Source organism: Leopardus geoffroyi, chromosome A2, assembly GCF_018350155.1.
Source record: "Leopardus geoffroyi isolate Oge1 chromosome A2, O.geoffroyi_Oge1_pat1.0, whole genome shotgun sequence".
NCBI lineage: Eukaryota > Metazoa > Chordata > Mammalia > Carnivora > Felidae > Leopardus > Leopardus geoffroyi.
The window spans coordinates 81,166,578-81,191,074 of NC_059331.1; the positions used below are offsets into that span (position 1 = coordinate 81,166,578).

Below are 24,497 nucleotides of genomic sequence, written 5' to 3' on the forward strand. Positions count from 1 at the left end.
AATTTTATTTTTTTCATAACTTGGGACTCTATCATGCGTTCCATTTCATAATCTAGCTTTGTTTTAAAACCTAACAGTACATTTTAAATGTTTTTCTAATAAACATCCATCTACATCATCATCTGGATAGTATTCTATTTTATGTCTGTACTATAATGTATTTAATCAATTCCTTATTTGTGGGCATTTTGCTTGTTTCCTGTGTTCACTATTTTACCAGCTTTATAATGAACAATCTTGTAGCTAATACTCTTTGCACACTCCTAATTATGAAAGCCTATTATTTTCATAGTAGTGTTAGCTATGAAGTCAACCTGATTAAAATAAAACTATATTGCGTATTTGTGTTAAGACCAGCATCACAAAGACTAATGATGGTGATTTACTATTTCAACTTTTAACAGTAAGAGTCCTTTATGATAATGTTTGAGAGTTATTCATAGGTTAAGATAAATGCCAGTTTCCTTATCATTGTTCTAATACTTAATCATCACTTAAGAAGGCTGTCTCTTCTATTATGCTAAGTGAAATAAGTCAGAGAAAGACAAATACCATATGCTTTCACTCATATGTGGAATTTAAGAAACAAAACAGATGCACATAGGGAAAAAAAGAGAGAGGCAAACCAGAAAACAGACTCTTTCTTAACTGTAGAGAACAAACTGAGGGTTGCTGGAGGGGAGGTGAGTGGGGGGATGGGTTAAATGGGTGATGGGCATTAAGGAGGGTGCTTGTAGTGATGAGCACTGGGTGTTGTATGTAAATGATGAATCACTAAATCCTACTACTCCTGAAACTAGTATTACACTTTATGTTAGCTAACTGAAATTTAATTAAAACTTAAAAAAAAAACTGTCTCATTTTGCAACATTTTCTGTTCCATTGTTAAATTTTAATAAATGCCTTTTAAAAGTCTGTTTTTTTAAGTTTAGTTGAAAAGCAACACATTGTGTCCGCTTTCAAAGCTCCCTAGAATACATGGCCTTGCAACTAACTAGTCAGTAGTGAGTGAACCTCTTAATGTTTATGTTTAAAAAAAATCTTTGTTTTAGCTCTATAATTTGATTGTAGCATTCCCATAGAGAATGTATATTCCACTAGTAAACAAGAATTTGCTTTATTATATTATATAAATATTCACTTTCTAAAGTCCCAGTTATTTAATGATTATAGGCCGGTAGTAGAGCCTTTAAGACTATCACCAGTGGTAACAGCTACATTTTCTATTTATTAATGCTATTAATGCTATTTATTAATGATATTTTGTTATAGCATTATCATTGTCTACCCTTTCTTCTATATTCAATTTAGTCTTTTCCTGGGGAAATGTTTGTTTATTGTTGAGAGAGAGAGAGAGAGAGGTGGAGACACAGAATCCGAACCAGGCTTCAGGCTCTGAGCTGTCAGCACAGAGCCTGAAATGGGGCTCGAACCCATGAACCGTGAGATCATGACCTGAGCAGAAGTCAGATGCTTAACCAATTGAGCCACCCAGGCCCTCCTCTGGGAAAATAAATTCTGAATACAAGTATACTTAAGCTTTTCCTAAAGGAAATCCTACAGACTGATTCTTAGAAATTATGGTTTATTGTACAAACAAATATAATATTGACCATTTTTTTTAATGTTTATTTATTTTTGAGAGAGAGAGAGACAGAGCATGAATGGGGGAGGGTCAGAGAGAGGGAGACACAGAATCTGAAACAGGCTTCAGGCTCTGAGCTGTCAGCACAGAGCCCAACACGGGGCTCGAACCCAGGGACCGCGAGATCATGACCTGAACTGAAGTCGGCCGCTTAACCGACTGAGCCACCCAGGCGCCCCAATATTGACCATTTTAACAAGATTCTGTGAAAGAATCTTTAAAGTCTTTTACAGCTGGGACAAGTTTTTTTCACCTTCATCTATGCTTCTCCTATGTTAAAAGCAGAGCATTACCTAAAATAGAGAGGGCCTAGCCACATATTTAGAACCTTGGCCTGCTGCTTTGGATATCTGTTTGCTCTTGGTCTTAACTCATTGATTTATAAATCTCCTTAAAGTGAGAATTCACATTGAAATATTCAAGTTTATGGGTAACACTAGACTCTTCCAGGGCGTGAAATGCTAACTTGATGTGAACAAATTGTAGGATGATATTGTAAACATGAGTGAGCAGAAGAGTGGCAAATCTGTATCAATATGTAGACAAATTTAGAGAAATAAAAACAAGGAACAATAGTTTGAGCTGTTATTATAAAGTCACAGTCTATGGGTTGTCAGTTCTCTTCCAAGAGGGAGATTCAAGGAGCAGTTATGGACAGCATCTTCAACTTCACACAGTGTTATTGTGGATTTCATGATCCTCCAAATTCTGGGTTCCATGAAAGAGAAGAATGATGGTCTACAGGGAGCAGTCTCTGGAAAAGTGGTTGCAATGTTAGATAAAATTATTTTTGTGTAGAGTCTATATTATATCAATCCTGAAGGAAAGACCTTGGAGTGTGTGTGTGTGTGTGTGTGTGTGTGTGTGTGTGTGTGTGTGTTTGCCAAAGAAGGCTCTGCATAACCACTATAAATCAGTTTTCCTTTTTTAAAAATTTTATTTATTTATATTAAGAGAGACAGAGACAGCATGAGTAGGGGAGGGGCAGAGAGAGAGAGAGAGAGGAAGAGGGAGAGAATCCCAAGCAGGCTCCATGCTGTTAGTGCAGGGCCTGACATGGGGCTTGAACCCACGAAACCATAAGGTTGTAATAACCTAAGCCGAAATCAAGAGTCTGACGCTTAACTGACTGAGCCACCCAGGTGCCCCAAAGCCATTTTTCTTTTGGAAGATAAGTTTCTGAATATGATCTTTTAATATTTTTATGTACATTTAAACGTCATTTACATTAAGAATTTTTTTAATGTCTTGACACCTGTCTCGAAAACTGTATCCCTTTTTTGCTAATTCTACATGTAGAAAATGAAGAAGAAACTCTAGAGCACACAGAAGTGTGTTTTTTTCTATTTTAGAGAACTTGATGTGTAACAGTTCAACTTACAGGATGTTATACATGATTGAACTTAAAAAAATGTTTTTTTATGGGAGATTTAACCAGGGGGCTTAAATATCAAATATCTTTGAAATACATTTTTTTTCAAATCCATTTACACAGAGCTTTTCAGTACAGCAGCGCTGGAAATGAACATGGCCTTGGATAATTAGTATCTGTAAAAAAAATGCTCTTCTCTCATGGAGATTTTCAACGTTTTTTTTTTTTGTTGTTTTGTTTTTTTTTTTTTTTATTTTTGGGACAGAGAGAGACAGAGCATGAACGGGGGAGGGGCAGAGAGAGAGGGAGACACAGAATTGGAAACAGGCTCCAGGCTCTGAGCCATCAGCCCAGAGCCTGATGCGGGGCTCGAACTCACGGACCGCGAGATCGTGACCTGGCTGAAGTCGGACGCTTAACCGACTGCGCCACCCAGGTGCCCCTCTCATGGAGATTTTCAAAGTAACACACTTGAGAGTGCCAATAAAGTCTTTGGGTTTAAACATTTGACTTATGAAGGGACTACAAAGCTGTTACTATTGTCACACTTTAGTTGCAGTTCACAGGAATGACTTGCCACAACCCATAATGCTAACCCACAAGTAGAAGTTTTATTTTTAAGTATAAAATTGCTGCAATAGTAGTATCTGAATAAGAAATATGAATCATTGGCAAACCAGATGTTTAAATAAATAAACTTGTAGGAAATATAGTAATGATACTAATACATTTAACATTTCATGAATAACAACTTTTCACTTGATGCATCAAATTGAACTCATGACTTTTTTTTAAATCTGAGGAAAATTACATCTTAAAGACATCCACTGCCACTTGTTTTAGACACTTCAGCACACGAGGATACGATTATTTTGTTTGCCTGGAAAGGGTAAAACTTTTATATGTCACTGTGAAATGTGTAAAACTTCACAAGGTCAAATATTAATTAAACTATGAATATATGGCTGAAAGTAGAATTTTTCAAAAAAATTGAAAATGGGGGTGCTTGGGTGATTCAGTCGGTTGAATGTTGGACTCTTGATTTTGGCTTAAGTCATGATCCCAGGGTCGTGGGATTGAACTCGGCATCAGGCTCTGTGCTTAGCACGGAGCCTGCTTAAGATCTCTCTCATTCTCTATCTCTCCCTGCCCCTATTCTCCACTTATACATGCTCTTTCTTTCTCTAAAATAAAAAAAAAATGGAAAATGGAAAAAAAATCCATAGAAAAGTTGACTGAGAAATAGCTCTGTAATAGCTCTGTAATATGTGTCTGTATTTCTACAAATTAAATCACTTTCATGAACAAATATTTTCAGTATATAAAGCTACTTGAGTGATAATTAGACAATTGAAAGTTGACAATGAAAAGTCATACAGCCAAGATCCCAACATATCTCTACATTGTCTTAAAGAAAGATGCACTTTCTTTCATCCCTAATTGCTTTGCAACTGGCCATTCCTCTGAATAGTCAAAGATGTATAGATTGACTTGACTAATGTTACTTTTAAAAGACATTGCCAAATAGATGTGTTGATAAGTTTTCTTCCCATGGCCTAACTTCAGGTTCTAAGGGAGAGTAGAAAGACCTACATCCTCATTTTATTTATTTTTGTTTTTGTTTTTAAAGTTTATTTATTTTGAGAGAGAGAACATGTGAGCAGGGGAGGGGCAGAGAGAGAGAGAGAGAGAGAGAGAGAGAGAGCGAGAGAGCATCCTAAGCAGGCTTTGTGCTGTATGCAGAGCCTGACACCATGAGATCATGACCTGAGCTGAAATCAAGAGTCCAATGCTTAACCGACTGAGCCACCCAGGTGGCCCTGTTTTGTTTTGTTTTGTTTTGTTTTGTTTGTTTTCTTTCAAATTTTTATTTAAGTTCTAGTTAACATATAGTGTAATACTGGTTTTAGGACTAGGATTCAGTGATTCATCGCTTACATACAATATATCATAACAAGTGTCCTCCTTAATATCTATTACACATTTAGCCTATCTCCCACCTACATCCTTCTATCAACCCTCAGTTTGTTCTCTATTGTTAAGGTTCTCTTATGGTTTGTTTCCCTCTCTCTCTCTCTTTTTCCCTTCCCATATGTTCATCTGTTTTGTTTCCTAAATTCCACATGAGTGAAATCATATGGTATTTGTCTTTCTCTGCCTGACTTCTGCTTAGCATAATATACTCTAGCTCTATCCACATCATTGCAAATGGCAAGATTTCATTCTGTGTGATGGCTTGAGTAATATTTCATTATACACACACACACACACACACACACACACACACACAAACACACACACACCCCACATCTTTATCCATTCATTAGTTGATGGACATTTGGGCTCTTTCCATAGTTTGGCTACTTATGACAATATTGCCGTCAACACTGGGGTGCCATGTGCCACTTTGAATCTGTATTTTTGTATCTTTTGGGTAAATACCTACTATTGCAATTGCTGGATCATAGGGTAGTTCTATTTTTAACTTTTTGAGGAACCCCATACTGTTTTCCAGAGTAGCTATACCAGTTTGCATTCCCACCAACATATAGCCTCAATTTAAAGATGAGGAAACTGAGGGGCACCTGGATGGCTTAGTTTGTTGAGTGTCTGACTCTTGATTTCCACTCAGGCCATGATCGCACAGTTTCATGAGTTCAAGTCCCACCTCAGGCTCCACGCTGACTGAGAGAGAGGAGCCTGCTTGAGATTCTCCCTCTCTCTCTCTGCCCTGCCCCTACTCGCACTCTCTCTGTCTCTCTCTAAATAAATAAACTTAAAAAGATGAGGAAACTAAGACCAAAGAGTGTAGTTCAACGAGATAGAGATAGATGATGAGAGTCTACCGTAGAATCCAAGGATCCACTTCCCTTTTCATACACCACATTGAGTCCTCAGCTCATTGGCTTTCTGGGCCCTTGGAGGGCATTGCAGGCTGAGTGCCATTCTTCTGCCCTCCATCTTTCCCTCACGTATGGATAATACAGCAAAGACAGTGAAGCATTACACTTAACACTACAGTACTGATCCTTGATTACTGACAAAAATGGGGATGTTTCATTTGGATTTATTAATCTACATAGACCATGACCTTATATTCTGGGTTTTCTGGAACAGTCTCAGATTACTGAGAAAGTTACTTGTTAAACGTATAGAACTAACTAATAAATATGTAAAATTTAATCTTCATTAGTTTGTAAGTCAATCAGAGTAAACCTCCAAATCAGAAAGAAGCTTGTGTCATATTATCCACCTGTATTTTTATTTAAAACTATATAATTCCCTAAGTGTCTCTCTGTATGTCATCCACTGTGCTTGGCTCTTTACCTCATTCTTCTTGCTTAATCTTCACAACAATCTTATGAAATAAGCAGTATTATTATCCCCATGATAGCTATCAGAGGCTTGGTACTTAAATAGCTCTCTCATTATGCAGCTAGTTTTTATAGCTAGTAAGAGCCAGAACTGCAGTTCAGGGCTAGCCTGGGCCGGTGTGAGCCCTTTATCAATGCATTGCCAATGACCACAAGGTTGATTGCTGGCTGTATGTAAAAGGCAGAACAAGAAAACAAAAAAATACACATTTAAAAATATTATAGCCTGGAGTCTACTTATATGGTTAATAAATTGATTAGTCAGTATTATTTTGAAGGCTTAGGAAAACCACTGTTTGGGGGAATAAAAAGAAAAGAAAGATTTAAAATAAAAGAGGGGTGGGTGCCTGGGTGATTCAGTCGGTTAACCATCTGATTTCAGCTCAGGTCATGACCTCATGGTTCAAATGTTCAAGCCCTGCATCGGGTTCTTTGCTGTCTGTGCAGAGCCTACTTTGGATTCTCTGTCTCCCTCACTCTCTGCCCCTCCCTCTCTCTCTTTCTCTTTCTTTCAAAAATAATAAACATTAAAAAAGAGAAAAAGAAAAGAAAAGGAAAAAGACATGGTCTTCTGAGCCATTTAAGGAGTCAAAACTGGCATATTACAATAGAAAGAGAGAAAGAAGATGAAAAAAACACAGAGGAAGCAACTCTTCAAGCATTGCTCCTTTTCTCAAAGATCTTCTCTTTACAGTTCTTGGTACTCCAAGTTTAAGACTTTCTTGCTATGCCCATGGAATAAACTTCAGTTTTTTGGACTCATCTGGAAAATTTACTTATATGGAAAAACCAATTTCCCAACTATGCCCAAATAATGGAGCATTCTTATACATATTTATGCTGGCTTCAATGAATAACATGTAACCTCCCCTTAAAATAAGTAAAGACAGAAGTAGTCGCATTGACTTTTTAAAGTTCTGGTGTCATTGGCTTCTCTGCCTCAGTTTCCCCATCCAAAGATAAAGTTACTTTTACTTAGCATTTTCCTAATTTATTTGGAGGAAACCATGAAGAATTGTTTCAGTGTATGCTTCCTGGATACTCCTGGGTGTCAGTAACTGTAAAAACACAGAGCATTGTCTATTGGCTATTATCTTTTCTCAGTTTTACTGAGAAACTTGAAATTGACAAGGATGTGAACATTACCACATAATTAGAAACAAGCAAAAAACTGATCAGAGGATCATATGGGATAATTGGCCACTTATGTAGTGAGAGTACAGGCTTCCAGTGACCTTCTAGGGAGACTAATGTTACATCTACATTAACATCATCGTTATTGACCTGAAACAACAGAAAACAGCAAGTTAATTAAATTCTCAGATGATGCTAAGTGAAGAAGTGTTTGTTACTAAATACCAGCGAGGAACAAGACAGAATTCAAATGGTCCCTAGAGAATGTTAGAGATAGTCAGGAAATAACAAAATTGAAGCTTAAAAATGCAAGCAAATGTATCTAGAGAGGAAGCAATTTTAAACACTGTTATTAGATAAGCTACAATTAGAATGCAGTAATGATAAAAGGGGCCTTAAGGTGATAGTAAGCAGAAAATTAGACATAAGCTTGGAATGTAATATAGTTAGAATGCTACTGTATTTAGGACCCTTGTATTCAGATTCTGCATAAAGGATCAGATAAACACTCTGGGCTGATGAGACCTCATTTAGAGTTCCTTGATTACAGATTACAAAGCTGTAAGAAAAAGAAAAGATTAATTTTTGTCATATATATGCAAATACCCTACAGCCCAGGAAAATCCAGTGTTAGCCAGCCACAAGCAAGGCCCCCTTTCCCTTCAAATATGTCCCTTCCCTGTCAGAAGTAGCATACGAGCTTATGTCCAGAGTCACCATTTTCAGCTAGGTTGCTGTTCCCATTAATGTTCCCATTAAATTGTCCATTGATTTCCAGGAAGAATTAATCTGGAAACAAATTTGTTTGAAAGGCTTTTTAGCAGCCACGTGGCAGAGGCAGGACTCGGAGTAGAGGAGGGGGCCAGATGTGTGGCATGGGATCTGCAGGAGGCTCAGAACGGACAGATAGGGTCAGATGGTGTCACCCTAGGCAGCTTGAGGGACTCAGTCTCTGAGGGCCTGGGAAGAAAGGGTGATTAGGGAGTGCTCACTGGGTGGTAACAGATAGTGATAGCTGAAGGTTAGTGAAAGTCACTTGAACTTAAATGTTTTTTGATTCACATGGGAGAGCAAATGGCTGTGGCCACAGCTACCTATTTTCTGCTGGTCCTGTGGATGCACCAAGGCAAACCATTTGAATAAATGGCCTCATTCTCACCAGCATATTCTTTAAGGAAATGCTATAAGCTTATTCAGGGGCTTTATGGCAGAACCATTATGTCACTCACTGGATAGATTCATAATTTCAGGCACTAAAAAAAGTTCCACTGGATTTAATAACTGAAATGTGTTTCCCTCTGGATTAAAGAAGTTTGGGGGGTTGATTTTTTAAAAATTCTGTGTTGGTTTATGTCTGCCAAGGGAAATTCCACAATGAATTAAATCTGCTCAATGAATTTTTGCTCTTATAAAACTGTTTTAATGCTAAACATTGCCCGTTTCAAATATCGTACCAGAGGCATTTATTTACAATCTGGTACATATGTAGTTTGAGCTTCTTAGCATAACTTACCATGAATTAATGACTTGTTATTTATTGCTCAAACACTCTGCAGAAGTGATTTATAGGGCCGTGCTATGCACTGGCGGTTACTTTGCAATCTCTGTGCTGGCTGTCTCATCAATATCATTAAATGAATTCACAGTGACACAGCTCTGCTACTGTAGTTTTTGATATGAGGGATAACTGAACATAAATCAGAACTTATGTTTAATTCATAAGATGTACCAATCTCTCACGTAGGCGTGAGTTAGGTTAGAGGATGTCACAAATGTGTTTTACAGTACCTCTTATGATTAAACCCAGGCCCTTCCATATGACTTTATATACCAGGTAAAAATAATAGGCTGCTCTACATTATGCCATTTTTCAGATAAATGCAATTTATTTTTATTTAGGTATGATTGGTTTCCATTGTTGCCCCACAAGCGGGGTATATTTTAGAAAGTAACACAGAGAGAGGTATAATGAAAGAGCAGTTACTTCGAGTCTGAAATTCTTATATATTCTTTTACTTAAATATGAATTAATATCTATAATTTATTGTTTAAATCTTTTTATGCATAAGGTTTTAAAAAATAGAATAATTGGACATTAATGCTGAGTCAAAATAGTTTTTCTTTTAAGCCTTACAATTTCCTTTCAGTAATAACTTAAACAATGTTTAATTAACTGTAGGAGAACAGGTCGGGTTATCTTTGCTTATTAGTCCAGCCCAAGAAAGAGGACATATTACAACTTCATATACAACAAGGAAAGTCAGTCTCTTGCTTGTTTAGAAGCACATGATTGTCCAGAATAGACTTCAAGATATATTCATATATTAGTTTCTTAAAAAGGGAACTTTAACTGTCTTGTGTCAAGAGAATTTTATTGGTATTGTCATTACCAGTGCTACAACGGCCAATGTTTGTTCTTTGAAGCAGTGTGAGTGCACTGTAATCCATGCAGAAGATGTGAGTTTTTCTCCTGGCGCGAAGGGTAATCTGGCTCCTGCAGGGCTGTGACCAGGGCGCTGGGATAATGGCGAGATTGCCAGGTTGTCGAGCCTCGTCACTGGCCCGCTGTGTAGCCCTGTGATCGGCTCTGCTGACTGTCACAAGGAAAGAATGTGACATGTTTCTGCCAAAGAAAATAATTCCAACATATGCAAGAAACTGACACAGAATGCCTTCTCCTCCTTCCTCTGGTTCCAGTTGATTAGACCTAGCTTGAGGTCCTGATGATTTTAAGACCTACTTATTTGGGCCTTGCTCTGAAAAGAAGATGGATGAGCTATTGCTTTCAAGGCCCGAGTGACAAAAGGATGAGAGGAAATGACATTACTTAGTAGTGTAATAAGTAATTCATTTCATAACGCTTGGGGCAAAGGGCAGAGTAAAAGCATGCTGTGAGAGCAGAGGATGCCCCAGGCATGTCAGGAGAGGGATAACAAAGTAAACTCCCGAGCAGCTGTGCATTGGGGAATTGGGTGCCTCCGGGTGGGGTTGGGGGGGGGGAGGGGAGTTAGTAGAGGAGGGTGGTTGGTAACAGCAGGATAATCAAAGTAGGTCCTTTTGGTATAAATTGTGAGATGAAGAATTTACTAAAAGTAGAGAATTTCTGTAAACAGTATCAACCAACCAGAAGATCTGCTTCCTGGAATTTGTATCATTTAGGAATGGGTTCCACTGCACACAGCAGAAAATCTGACTTTTCAGTGTCTTAAAAAATATATAAAGTCTATTTTTGCCCCTCCAAGAAGTCGTTAATGCCACACATTGCCTACTGTGTGTGTTTTCTACTATTCATGGTCACCACGCTGCTCCTCTTTTAGCTGATTCTTTCAGAATGTTCCTCTGAATCTCTATATAACATGCTTATTTTGCTCATTCTTGGTTTTCCTATTTTAGGCATTATCAGTTGCGTTTCCTGAATGGAAGGCCAGACTGTTATTTTTGTAATTTTGGTTAGACCAATTTTAATAGTCTATAATATTGATTATGTAAATTCCGTTCACATCTGAGTCCGACATGGCACCGTTATTTCTTTTCCTTTCCAGGCTTTTTGTTTTCCCCGGAATTAATAATTTTCTTGTTTTTTCATTTGCTTTATTTTCTAAGTGTTTGTTTCTCCCCTAATTGCGTAAACTTTCTCTCAATATATTCAAACCCATCAAGTTTTCCATCAGTTTAGACCTCTTGAAGGAAGCGCTCTTGGAGCCGTCTGGCCTGGCCTGTTGTAATCTGTAACCTGTAATTCCCTAGGCCTGCTGCACAGCTGGTACCCTGGGATTTCCCTCTTTGTTCCTGTGTTGGATCTCCAGTTTCCTTTATTTTACACACTCCTTTTTCTTGATATATTCCAACCTCATCTCCGCTTTTGGCATTGCTATTGTTTGAAAGTGAACATCCTCTGGTACCTTCCTGAGTAGGAAAAAAAAGAAGTTTTTATACTTTGTTGGTCTAAATTCTACACTCTTGATTAGTAGGTTGAGTATAGAATTCTTCGTTGGTTTGGAAGGCAATGCTCCAGTGCCTTCTAGCCTCCAGAGTGGCTTGAAAACACCAATGTCATTCTGCTTCTTGACCCTTCCTGGGAAAACTTTTGTTCTTTATAAATTGGTAGGATTTGTGGAATTTTGCAATGATGTGTATTGTTATGGTTGTTTTATCCACTGTCCTAGAAACTCATTGGGGTCTGCTATCTGCAAACTCATGTTCTTCAGGTCTAGAAAATTTTATTGAATTATTTCACTGAGGATGAATCCCATTCTCATTCTCATTTTCTCTGTTCTCTTTCTGAAATGCCTCTGTCATGACGTTAGATATTCTGAACCATCTCCTTTCAGTTTTCTTTTCTTTTTTTGGTTCCTATATTCTCTTATCTTCTTGCTCTACCTTCTGAATGACTCCCTCAGCTTTACCTTCCAAATCCTGTATCAGTCTTTCAGCTCTGCTATAATATTTCAAAATTTATACATTTCTCTTCCTTTTGAATATTCCTTTTTTTAATCAAAATATTGTAACAGCACCATTTTTTCTTTGTATCTCTGTGCGATCTCTATTTTCTTTATTTTTTTCCCTACCTATTAGTTTTGGTCTCTCTTTCTCAACGGATAATTTCCTCAAAAGTCCAGTGATCTTTAGCTGTAGTCCCCTGCAGAACCACCTGGAAGCTCTGGGGTGGGGAGGGGGAGGTGGTAGGTGAGAGGGTAATGAGAGAGCTTGGTGGTTGGTCGACTTGGCTGGTTTTGGATATTAAGATACTAAGGAGGAAATACTTATATGAAGAGATGATACTGACTTTTGAGGATTTAGTTGCAATGGTACTTGATTTTTAAGACCAAGAAAAAGACAAATAGATTTTTAGATTTTTTAAAAAATAGATAATTCATTTTTTAGATTCTCCTGACAGTTACTCAGTTCACTGTTTCTCTTCTTTTAGAATCTGAAAGAGGCAACTTGTATCTTATGATTATCAGTAAGGAAGTACTTACAGGGAACTCCGTTTCCCTTCAATACCAAGGTAATTACGTTAACCAGCGACTAAACTGAAGTCCCCTCTTTCCTGTCTCTAACACTTATAGATAGAGCAGTTAGCTGGCACTTAACCTCTGATGTTAAGGAAATGTTTGGTTCTTTCTCTATTTTTGAATACATATTGTAGCACTATCACCTTCTCATCTGAAAAACTAAGCTTGATTTTACTTAAGTTTCTCTAAAAATGCATACTATACCTTCCTTATTAATAAGCAGTACATTTTTTTCCAAGATGGGTTAAAAACTCCCTGCAGATATAAAATCTTGATGCCTCATTACTTAGCAACTCAAAATCCACATGTTCTCTTCCATATATTTTCTGAGCTAAAAAAAAAAAAAAGAGGTTTATAAACCATAGTGGGTCAGCATTCACTCCCATGAAATGTCTGATAAGAAAGGCCATTGGGAGAGCATTCCATTGTCCCTTTTAGCCCCTCCTTGCTCTCTGTGTGACTGTATGTAACATGTCCCTTAAGTATAAAACAATCATTTTGGCTTATTCTTCTTTTTAAAAGTGGGTATGTGGGGCGCCTGGGTGGCACAGTCAGTTAAGCGTCCGACTTCAGCCAGGTCACGATCTCGCGGTCCGTGAGTTCGAGCCCCGCGTCAGGCTCTGGGCTGATGGCTCAGAGCCTGGAGCCTGTTTCCGATTCTGTGTCTCCCTCTCTCTCTGCCCCTCCCCCGTTCATGCTCTGTCTCTCTCTGTCCCAAAAATAAATAAACGTTGAAAAAATGAAATAAATAAATAAATAAATAAAATTAAAAAAAAAATAAAAGTGGGTATGTGGGGAGCCTGGGTGGCTCAGTTAGTTAAGCGTCGACTTCAGCTCAGGTCATGATCTCACAGTCCATGGGTTCAAGCCCCACATCGGGCTCTGTGCTGACAGCTCAGACCTGGAGCCTCCTTCGGATTCTGTGTCTCCCTCTCTTTCTGCCCCTCCCCAACTCATACTCTGTCTCTCTCCATCTCTTAGAAATGAATAAATGTTAATTTTTTTTAAGTGGGTATGTGACCAATCAAACACACTTGGATAAGTTAAAAGAGCCTGTGATCCAGGAAAATGTAAACAGTCTTTTATAGTCTCAGGATCAAACCATCATCAGACCAATGGCTAAATAGAACTCTTAGACTAAAATCTGAATAGCTGGAGGTTGGCTGGAGTATTGAGGAAGATTTGAGGCTCTTAGAGTTTTACAGATCCAAGAGTTGGCAACACAAGCCTTTTGTGTGCTTTCGTGTGTCTTTGTGTCCACACCTATGTCCTCATGTGCTGCGCACATTCAGATATCTAGAGTTGGTTTAAAAAGCTTTGAGTCTTGAAATTAGATTTTAATTCTCTCTGTGTATTGAGTCTTCTACCTCTAACACAATACTTTACCATCTTATCTTACTGTCTTTTTTGATACTGTGAGTATCTGTTGTCTTATTTGATACTCACCAACCTGTGAGGCCAGCTGCTGTTACTGTTTTGCAGATGAGGAATCTGGTGTTTGGGCAGGTTCTGCTACCTGCCCCAAGTTCACTCACCCCAACTATTCATGGCAAAACTGAGAGTAGAATCTAGTTTTCTGGTTCTTAGATCTTACTTGTTTCTTGACACAGAGGTATTATTTTACTCAACCTGAAGGAATCTAGGTATTAGACACCTGGCTAGCACTTCTCAGTTCCTTTGCAGAAGGCAGCTCCCTATCAGACCTCCTGACCAGTGATTGCTCATTACGATCACCATGATCATTTGTTCACTCCCCTACATTACAGAGGTCTTGGCTGGATGTGATGTTTAAGAAAAGAATGGGGATGGGGCGCCTGGGTGGCGCAGTCGGTTAAGCGTCCGACTTCAGCCAGGTCACGATCTCGCGGTCCGTGAGTTCGAGCCCCGCGTCGGGCTCTGGGCTGATGGCTCAGAGCCTGGAGCCTGTTTCCGATTCTGTGTCTCCCTCTCTCTCTGCCCCTCCCCCGTTCATGCTCTGTCTCTCTCTGTCCCAAAAATAAATAAACGTTGAAAAAAAAAAATTAAAAAAAAAAAAAAAAAAAGAATGGGGAGAAAAAAATCATGAAATACACCCTGGACTGAGTAACTTGAGCAGGCTGCTTTCTAACTAATTTTTGCAACTACCATTTAAGATTTAGGAGTTTCATTTGTTAGCAATATATAACCTATTATGATATTCTACATCATTATTTTAGTGATACCATGTATTAGTTCATTAGATCTATCTAAAAGATTTGCTGCTTACTCCTTATGAATAATTTGTGGATGCCCAGACATTACAGAATCAGACTTGATATTACTACACATTATTTATGACCATATTCTTTAAACATATTCTAACCTGGAAATTGTGTATAGATCTCACATTTACATAGCTAATATATGCATTGTCTCTGCCACACAGTAAGAAATGCTTACCTGACAGGCTGTGACCTGCATAGTGTAACAGACATTACTCCTAATTTGTCAGAGATTCAGAGCATAAATTATGGGCTTCTTTTCAGACCCCTATTTAGTGCCATCCTCTTTGAAATAGAAACGATGTCCAGCACTTCAGATGAAATTTGAGATTTCTCCTCATTAATATTTTGGCTTTGTTATCAGTCATGATGGTTATGTTAGATATAACTGAGAATAATTCTTTTATGTCCTTGAAATAACCTTTCTCTTCAAATGGAATCAACTTTTGTAAAATTGTCAATAAGCAAATACAAGTCTCAAAGATGAAGATATGAACACTTAAAAAATATTCCGACGGTAAGAATTTTTTTCCCCTACGATAAGGGGAAATAAATGGGTGTGATAGACTCTGTCTCCCTCAGCGGGAGTGAAGGTGAAGCTAATTACGTGATGGAGGTCTCCTTTCTGATTACACATCATTTGAAGATCTTAAACACAGAACTCAAGGATTCTGAGTGGTTTTCATAGCCCTGAGATATTTTTGGGTGCAATTTCCACCCTTTATAAAAATCTCCAGCTTTTAAAATAGCTAATGAACCCCAATTTCTAAGGCATTTCCTGTAACTGCATCTGTTGCTAGGAGAGGAGCAGAAGAAAAAATGACAGCATCCTAAGATCTATAACCTTGCCAGTTCCTGTTGTTCTGGAAATGTAAGAGCCAAGGTTGTCACCAAGTCTCATAATGATCTGCACCCATTATAATTTGCAGAAGTGCCTGGAAAATCCTATATGCCTCTGAGTTCCTTCTAGCTTGGAAGCTGGATATTGAACTGCAGTCTCTAAGCAATTTGATAACAAGGCTTGGGCATCTCCCATAGAACATAACATAAAGCCCCATACTTAGAAGGTGCCAGAGAGTATTTGTTGAATAAACCATTAGCGTGCTGGGCAGCCATGGTGTTAGTCTCATAATTTTTCAATTACCCTTGCTCCAGTCAGGTGTCTTTTATTATCTAATACTGTGTTAATTACCTGATGTGCAACCTCTAAGAACTTATTATGTAAGGAAAGAAAAGAACACTAAGTAAATTAAAGACACCTAGCCTATGAACAAGCCTTAAGTGAAGGTAATTCATTAAACAAGAATAAAGGTGTATTTAAAAGCAATAGATATATTAAGGGGTTTTAATCATTATCATTGTGAGTAGATTTGTATGAACAAAAGGTAAATGCCTTTAGTAAAATGGCAGGTGAAAAGTAGCAACTGGGAGTGTGCTTATAAAGTGTGAGTTTGAATAAGAATGAAGAAATGGATTGTTTTAGTATTGCAATCATAAAGCTAAAAAGGGTTTTAGGGAAGAAGGGAGCTTATTTTTGACCCGTGAGAGAGATTTCAAACTTTGGTTTTTATATATCTGTGTGAATGATTCCGCTTTGGCCAAATTTAAATACACTTGGAAATAGGTCCTGGGAATGTTCATCTTACATATTGATTAGAAATATGAAAATTATGCATTATAAGATTATTAAAATATTATCTTATTAAAAATAGGGTTGTTTTACTGTTCATTTTAAACAATGCTAGCATTAAAATTTTTTTTAACATTTACTTATTTTGAGAGAGAGAGAGAGAGAGAGAGAGACAGACAGAGCATGAGCAGGGGAGGGGCAGAGAGAGAGGGAGACACAGAATCTGAAGCAGCCTACAGGTTCTGAGATGTTAGCACAGAGCCTGACGTGGGGCTTGAATCCACGAGCCGTGAGATCATGACCTGAGCCAAAGTCGGACGCTCAACCGACTGAGCCACCCAGGCGACCCAACAATGCTAGCATTTGAAAAATAGTTTTGTATTGTGACCATGGTTACTTCAGAAGCTTTCCTTTTGTTTTAGTCAGTAACACAAGCATTGCAAGAATTCTTGTAGCTCTACTTTATTGGAAAGGTACACTTCTAAAATCCCTGTTTGAATATTTCTTTGTAGTTATATACCCATCCCTGAAGCGAATCCAAGCCTTTAAATGGAATCGGTACTCTGATTTCATAAGGAGTCTTGTAATTATATCGGTGCTTAGAAGCCTAGTTTATTTTCCTAGGGATTTAAGGCACAGTGCTAATATTATTCTTTGCTACTAAACAGGCTGTTTCCAAAATTTCACATTTAGGTATCTTGAGTTTATGTGACTTTTACAGTGTGCCTATATTTAAATTAATTTAAATTTAAGGTTCTGGTGAACCTTCATCTAAGACTAAATTCAATATATTAAGATGCAAGATTATAGGAGAAAAGCAATTAAAATATTGTGATTTGTTTTGTCATAGTAATCCTTTTTTTAAGAGTTTTTTTTTAAAAGTAATCTCTGCATCCAGTATGGGGTTCAAACTCACTACCCAGAGATCAACAGCCATGTGCTCCACCAACTGAGCCAGGCAGGCGCCCATCACAATAATCCTTTAACTAGTAATTTCCCTTTGTGCACTCAACTTTGAATGCCCTCATATACCTTTCCAGGAACATATGCATCAGGTAAAGTAAATGTCCATTTCTGTTTATTTGATCATGTCTTAATTAGATTTTGTTACTGAAAATGGTACTTTTTAGCACTTGACCATTTGTGTTTCTTTTTTTTTGCCTCTAAAAAGTTTTTCAAGAACCTATGGCTGCATTTTGACTATGGTAAATTGTTTCCTTTACTTTTTTGACTGAACTTGTGAAAGTTATTGATCTCTCAGGTTGCTCTTAACTTTGTTTTCTTACTTAATTTCATGAGCCAGCAACTTTTCCCTTTATCTAAACAGGACACTCTGACCAAGAGAAATCTGACTTGTATCTAGTTTCTCAGTTATTCAGTAATTGAGCCTCTATTTACTGACAATACAGTATTATTACTGTTGTTATTGTTATATTAAATCATAATTGTTGTGGTTGGCATTTACTGAGAGCTTACTATATGCCAGACTCTGTGTTTTATGTGGATAATTTCTTTAAGTCTTCAACACAACTCTGTGAGGTAGGTACTATTATTGGTGAGGCACAGAAAAATTAAGTCATTTATTCGTGATTTACCCCATTAAGCACTGAAACCAGATTTAAACACAAACATTCAATAGACCCAGAGCCTGTGCTCTTGATTACTTGACTATGCTGTTCACAAATAATTGTAACATATGCCATGAAGAATGAGAGACAGCTATAATGAGCAGCTATAACAAGCAATTTAATTTAGTCTGGAAGAGAATGAAAGCCTCTCTGAGGAGAGGCTTAAGATTAGACCTCAGAGTCGACTTAGGAGGTGGTCTGTGGAAGAGAATTCCTTTAAAGGCAATTGCACAGCACATGCAAATGTCCTGTGGTAAGAAATGCTTAGGTGGTCAAAGGAACTGAAAGCAAGCCTCAGACTGTAGATGTGATAGGTGATGAATACTGATAGAACAGCATATACTACAGAAGCACTCATCTCTCCCCACAGAGGCACAGCTTGTAAAACAATATAACTTTGCCATTGTTCTAAATATATTTGCTTCCTATATAAGCAGATCTCTTCATACAAAAATACATATTATTGATAGGTAATGTATGGTTTGAATGTAGGAATCACTAGCTATGTGATTCCCTGAGTTTCCCACTCAAGATTCAAGACACGTGGAGGTACAGAGTATTTAAATCTCTAAACCAGTTAGTTACTTAAAGTAGGTAATTCTGACAGTTTCCGTTTATTATTACTAGTAAGGTTATAACCTCATGGATGCTTTTATTGCTCTTATGAAGTGCAACTCTGTTGCGAAGTGTAATGGTCATGGCAACGCCTAACATACGAAAATCAAGTAGAAAGGAGGCGATAGGTCTGACACCAATGCTCACAAACTTGACCCTACAGCAGAGAATGGCCAGAGGCTCTGGCCCAGGCAGGGGATAGCACAGGCCAAGGGAGACTGATGTTGGAATTTCCCTTAATTGGAGCCCAGTGACAAATCTGTACAGGCAATCAAGAGAAAGGGTGGTTTGTCTCTAGAACTCCAGCTGTGGGTGACTACAGATAAAACTTTTGCGGGCACAAAACATATTTTTTTTCACTGCTTTTTCCTCATCCTGAGTGCCTAGTATAGTGCCTGGCAGTATAACCAAGAGGTCTTGGGAGCAGGTGTCTAGTTCAAGTCTAAATTCCACTGAGACAATGTGGAAGGGAGAAAAGGAGTGCCTTAGGGATGTTCATGTGAGAAAAGGATCCCAGGTCTGCCTGGCAGTAAAGGAGATATAGAAAGCAACACAAGTTCTCAAGAATCATGGCTGATCCCCAAGATCATACATCTGATGAGGCAGGTAAATTCTAAACCTCCCTGGATAGCAGGACGGAAACCATTGTCCTTTGTCCTTCCCGACTGGAGGATTGGTTTAAGAACAAGGATATGATTGACCTTATGTGTGTCAGGGATGACTAATATGTCAAGCACATAGTCGTGGAGATCATCTCATTCAGTCCCCTTATCAAAAATAACTAGGGGCGCCTGGGTGGCTCAGTCGGTTAAGCGTCCGACTTCAGCTCAGGTCACGATCTTGCGGTCCGTGAGTTCGAGCCCCGCGTCGGGCTCTGGGCTGATGGCTCAGAGCCTGGAGCCTGCTTCCGATTCTGTGTCTCCCTCTCTCTCTGCTCCTCCCCTGTTCATGCTCTGTCTCTCTCTGTCTCAAAAATAAATAAACGTTAAAAAAAAAAAAAAACTAGGTTCTATTATTGCCCCTACTTTACAGATGAGTAAATCGAGGCTTGGGGAGGTTATTTGATTTGCCCAAGATCAAGACTATTAAGTGGTAGCTAAGATCTCAACCCAAATTGGACTACAAAGTTCAAGCTCTTAATCACAATACTTTGCTGCTTCTAAAAAATACATCTTTGCTTTTGGGTAGCTATCAGAAGAAGACTAGCTACTAAGGGCCTCACAAGGAGGTATATCCAATGGCAGAGTTGGCTCAGAATTGGTTCTGTGGCATCAGTGAGTAGTGCTGTCCAGGGCTGGGCATCAGAGATGTGTTCACAAGATTCCCAGGAGTGAGGTGCTGGAGAGGCTGAGGAAGCAAAATGGTGACTGACCAAGGGCGCAAATCACAGAGCATGTAGAATCCACACACAAAGGTTTTAATCCATGACTTATTACCGTAATTAATGATTTGTTGTTTTCTCTCAAATGAAAATTAGTTTGTCAGATGTAGTAATTGAGGAAGCTAATTACACTTAGCCGCACAGGGCCTGCCCCAGGCAAAACTGAATGTCTTTTGGCTTTGATTTGTTCCCTCCTATCTTGGCAGCATTTCCTTCCCTTCACAATTCCTTTATATTCCCTCACAAGCCCAGGGTTTTTATGCTGCCCTTATCTTTTCCTTCCAGAGGAAGATTGATGTAATAAATGAGTTCATAATAGGGTTGGTTGGTAATTTAATAAATTACATTGCCTGGAAATGTTTGTATTTATAAAAGGAATCTTAGTAAATGTAGTGTCATGTCCTGGATTGGATACTTGGGAGATGGGGGGAGGGGAGGACATCATTAGAAAACTGGTAAAATCTGAATGTTAATTCTTTAGTATTGGCAAATGCACTGTGATTATGTTAGGAGTTACCATTAGAGGAAGCTGAGTGAAGGGTATATGGAAACTCTCTTGTACTATCTTGGCAACTTTCCCATAAATTTAAAATCATCTGTAAATAAAACTTTTAAAGTAGCAAAAGAGAAATGAATTGCTATTCAAAAGAAGAAATCTCTAATTAAGAATTTTAGGTGTAGGTCATACCATTATAGGTATATGAGGATGACCCTATAGCTATGTACCTGTTTACTTTTACAGACCCTTAGTTTATTTAACCATTGAATACTTCTGTTTTGTAAATTTTGGGCTTACAAATTTTGTAAAATTTGGATTTACAAATAATATGCAGGGTAAGAAGATTGTTATCTATTCTTCTCACTGCTAGAAATGATGCTGAAAGACAAAAACCAAGCTGAGAATTAAAGTTGTAAAACAAGGAGCCCACAGCCACTTTTTACTTCTTTAGGGAAGCGTGATTGATTCCAGAAATCTGAATTAGGCAAACATTAATTGATGTGCTGGGGAGATGAGTAATTTAGAAAAAACAAGGTCACTAGATTGCCAGTATTATAAAAAATCAGAAGGAAAACAAATTCACTTGGGTTTGCAAATACTCACATAGGGTTTTGTTCTTTATCTAATGGCAACATGGGAATCAGTAGTCTTTCTGTGACCTAATTGAAAGGAGTAAGTACTTGAGTACATACCCTCAGTTCAGGGCTCCAGAAGAATTTACTGAGGATACCTCCAGGGACGTTAAAATTAGATAAAGAGTTTAAAAACATGATTTCCCTCTTGGAGAAGGTAGACCGACTAGTTGGCACTGTGTCAGATGAGAGACAATAGAAGCTTGTTCTATTATTTATACAAATTGACTGGTTTGGCAGTTGCTACAGCAATGAGCCATAATGAACTACAGAAGAATGAAAATGTGATTTCTTTAGCGTTGTACAAAAATGGGATATTCACAGGAAGGCAGAGAATGACATTATAAACGCCAAGCTGTGTCAAGATGGTCTTCCTGGTTGCTACTTTATCGCGAATGTAATGTAAATAGTGTATATTTACTGGGGCAAAAATTGTAATGTTGGGCCATCATTTCTGTGCTATTAGTCAGGAGGCCTTGTAATTCCAAAGGAATTTTAAAATATTCATTTTCCATGACTTACTTTTAGCTACACTGTCTCTGCCTTTGTTTGCAGTAAAGGCTTTCTTTTAGCTGAGTTTCGGAAATTGGATGATTTGTTCATGTCTTCCCAGCCAGGGGAAGAAAGAGAAATCATAAAGCATGTAATTCAACTCTAAAATACCTAATTTTATGATTAATCGGTTCAGTCTTTTTTCTGTTAGGGAATCCTTGGTCTTTGTGGTATGCTCTTGACTTTGAAAGTTGATGTTTATATCTTCTATTTTCATTCATTCCCATTTAACCATACTGGGTTTTCTCTAAAAACATTGTGTTCAATTCGAGGAAAAGCCTTTTAATGTTGATGTTTATATCTTTGAATGTTGATGTTTATATCTTCTATTTTCATTCATTCCCATTTAACCATACTGGGTTTTCTCTAACAACATTGTGTTCAATTCGAGGAAAGGCCTTTTAAACAAAAATACTATACGCTTCAACTTCCCCAACCCTAAGGGCTATGTTAGTCAAAGACTAAACTCACAGAAAATGTGAGTCAGACAAAACAACTTTCCTAAAACTGATCTTAGCTTGAGCCAGCAAGGACCATTTATCCAGATATCTACTGCAGAATGTGTGTGTGTGTGTGTGTGTGTGTGTGTGTGTGTGAGAGAGAGAGAGAGAGAGAGAGAGATCTTATTTTTCTCTTTTGCCTGGAGCAAAGCAGGAAACTGATTATGACTGTGCTACCAAAATTGACTTCAATAGAAAATGCTCCTTGGCATTAGGAGATATTATATATAATTAGACTCCTAGACATGAGCCAAATTTGAAATTTTGTTCATAGTATAAATGTCAAAATGAATAATATTCAATATGGTAAACAAAAGGTTTAGTGTAACTATTATAATTTTGATATGGGCTGAGTTCTTACAAAACTATATTCCAGGGATTCTCAAACAGGGGCAATTTTACCTGTGCTCTGAGGAAACACTTGACAATGTCTGGAGACATTTTTTGTTGTCATATCCAGAGGTTAGAGACCAGGGATGCTGCTAAACGTTGTACAGTGAATGGGACAGCCCCCTATAGCAAAGAATTATCCAGTTCAAATGTCAGTAGTGCTGAGGCTGAGAAATCCTGCCTATACCCCAGCTTGTGAGTGACTGTACCACAGACAACTCTGAAAATGCATCATTTCATACAGTGTCCCTTTAGGTTAACAGGGGAATCTTATTTCACTGAAAAACTATTCTGTCTGGTTGTTGTTGCTGCTGCTGTTGTTGTTGTTGTTGTTGTTGTTGTTGTTTTGTTGTTGTTGTTTTGTTGTTTTGTTGTTGTGAGTTAAAAAGACATATGTTTCTCATATACCAAAGACACTGAAAAATCAAGGGGAACTGAGGGACAATCCCTTACTAGGGCCCATGGGATAAATTTTAATCCTCTCTAAAGTGTCTTTGGCTGGAGAAAGAAGTAATAAAATAACTTGCTGATAGTGGTGTTTGTTAGCAGAGTGAAAGATGTTACTGAGAGGGATGGCGAAACATTGGTTGCAGTTTGTAACTCATAGGGAAAAATGTATAGCTGTGTATCTGCTCAGACCAGTAGTTTTTTTTAACCTGGTTACAAGTAGAATTATATGTGCCCAAGCCCTATGCCAAGATTCTGAACAAACTTATTAGGGATGGGGCCTGACATTCTGTATATTTTTAAAAGTTTCCAATTCCTAGATGGATTGATTTCTAGTCAAGATGGTTTAGAATACCATCTCTTAAAAGGTGCCTTTTAAATACCCTTAAAATAAAAATCTGTCTAGCAAAATGTGCACTTGTCCTACCCCTGATGACCGCTCCATTCTCATCTCCTGTCTCCTGTTAGTTCCCTGAAAATGCACCTGCCTGAGTGTTACACTTGGCAGTGAGTTATATATGTGTCACAGGAGCCACTGTCTGTTTTTCATAGGCTGGTAAATGGTTCTTATTACATGTGTTGCTATCCCAGATCAGACTCACTAGTGATAGACTGATGATATCACTAGGAATCCCACCTGGACACTCTATGTAGCACCACGGGCAGCACTGGAATTTACTTCAAACACTAAGGAGATTCAGTCCAAATATGGTTCTATATTGAGCTGATGGAGTGTATTTCTATGTGACGAGGCACGTAAAAAAGTCAGTCATTATCCAGGCGATATCCTAAGTATTCATTCTGCTTACTTCAATACTGTAATTCATCAAATAAGGAAGGAAGGAAGGAAGGAAGGAAGGAAGGAAGGAAGGAAGGCAGGCAGGCAGGCAGACAGGCAGGCATCGCTGATTTTGAACATACTTGTAAGAGTTGTAGTATTGCCTGAACAGGGCCAAAGGACTTTGGTATAAATATGATAGATAATTTAAGGGTACTTTCAATTAATCATTACATCAATAATTTAATGTGTTTTCTTTCATCTAAATGTGTCCTGAGGCAGGTAAGAGAAACACTACTTACATTGCAGAAGAAAGATTATTCACTCCCTGGGCTCAAAGTTGCATATAATATGCAGAAATTAAACTTTGCTTTAATTGAAATTTGGTTGCAGTTTGGGGCTTTATAGTTTCCTTGGGCCACCTACTACATTCTTTTTAATGAAGCGTTAAAGGAGGGCAGCATTAAAAACAATACTAATTTAGGTCTGATCTCTGCATGTTTCAAGCAACAAAGCACTTCTTTTTGTCCATTTTAACATCATTCTAAAAAAAAACAGAGATAACCCCAAAATACTCCTGACCATCCTTAATAATGATTGTATGTCTATATACTATTAGCTTATCTACAGCCTTCTAGAATATATTTCAATTTTATTTTTTAATA

At 38.0% G+C, this 24,497-nt stretch overlaps 1 protein-coding gene and 1 non-coding gene across 4 annotated transcripts in view; one reads left to right on the forward strand and one right to left on the reverse strand.

Annotated features, from left to right (window-relative positions):
* RELN (reelin) overlaps positions 1–24,497 on the forward strand; it is a 531,804-nt gene that overhangs the window by 171,567 nt on the left and 335,740 nt on the right. The gene's annotated exons all lie outside the window — the stretch shown is intronic.
* On the reverse strand, positions 1,413–1,497 carry TRNAR-UCU. Its single transcript has one exon. It is a non-coding gene; the product is annotated as a tRNA-Arg (tRNA).